Below are 1,458 nucleotides of genomic sequence, written 5' to 3' on the forward strand. Positions count from 1 at the left end.
GAAAGAAGTGGTTTTCAATTTTTTTTAAGGAAAAGGAGAACCTCTGCCGAAAAACTAAGTCCAGGAGTTGATGTAACTTTGTTTCATTTACGTACAGTACCTTTTACAGCAAGAAAATGGGTAACTCATTTTCCCGAGTGCAAACTTAGTCTGCGCGTATAGTACAAGCGATGCAAACCTCGTTCAGCAACAGGTACTTGTCTGAGTGAAACGATGACATAAAACTAAAGCGGCCATTTCTCAAACTGCAGGTATACTGTCCAACGAAACGTCAACAGTACGAAAACATGGGGGACAGGCGCTGCGATTTTATACTGAAAGTAATTTGACACGAAATGAGGATACGTATCTAACAGAAACAGGTGAGGGAAGATGTCATATGAATCAACAAAAACACAAGGAGAAACTGGGTGATACGGCACCTGTTCCCAAAACTTCTCCAACCTTCCTGTCGTAAACAAATAGCCCGTTCCTCTAAGGTCAGTAATGTTCCATGATTGTTGTGAATAGATGAACTATTGCGTAATTTTAATACAGTAGAGTCTTACGGAAAAGCAATTTGCCATAGCAGTGTACTAATATTGTTTAATTTCATTTTGTAGAAATAAGTCATGTGTGCGATGCTTTTACCAAACTGCGAAGTATTAATTTATTTCTGTATTGATCTCAAGTGGTACAGGTTAAGAAATGAAGGTGGCCATCAAAACTGTAACACTATGAATGTTAGTTAAGTAATAGGGAGAAAATAATAGAGGCTTTATTATAATTCCAGTCACGGATCACAATATTTATTTGTAATCAGGTTATTAATTTCGCTTGGTAATGACCATCTTCAGACCTATAAAATGCAATCACATAGAGGTAGCCCAATTTACAAAAAAACTCGTAAGCACACGAAAACAAAACATAAAACAACTATAAAACACTGTACAACGTACCCATACTTGAGGAGAAACATGCTTCATTACACATATCACGCCATTACATGTGATGGTACAGTCAAATCATTAGTCATTTAAGCTTCGTCAGACAAATAAAATTGTGATATGTAAAGAGCGGGCCAACGGCCTTGCCGCAATGGTAACACCGGTTCCCGTCAGATCACTGGAGTTAAGCGCTGTCGGGCCCGGCCAGCACCCGGATGGGTGACCGTCCAGGATTGCCGAGCGCTGTTGGCAAGCGGGGTGCACCCAGCCCTTGTGAGGCCAATTGAGGAGATACTTAATTGAGAAGTAACGTCTCCGGTCACGAAAACGCAACGGCAGAGCAGTGTGTTGTCCCAGGCCCCTCTATACCCGCATGTAGTAACGCCTGTCCGGAGGATAACACAGTGATCGGTCAGCAGCGTTGGACCTACCGAAGCCTGTTCGGACGGAGTTGGGTAAAGAACATAAATTTAGCCACGCAATCTGAATTCTGCGTGTGGGAAACCGAGAGGTACACAAAGAATCACGGCTA

At 42.0% G+C, this 1,458-nt stretch overlaps 1 pseudogene; it reads left to right on the forward strand.

Annotated features, from left to right (window-relative positions):
• The first annotated feature begins 1,059 nt into the window (after positions 1-1,059).
• On the forward strand, positions 1,060-1,178 carry LOC124557325 (annotated as a pseudogene).
• The last annotated feature ends 280 nt before the right edge of the window (positions 1,179-1,458 follow it).

This window comes from Schistocerca americana, chromosome X, assembly GCF_021461395.2.
Source record: "Schistocerca americana isolate TAMUIC-IGC-003095 chromosome X, iqSchAmer2.1, whole genome shotgun sequence".
NCBI classification, from domain to species: domain Eukaryota; kingdom Metazoa; phylum Arthropoda; class Insecta; order Orthoptera; family Acrididae; genus Schistocerca; species Schistocerca americana.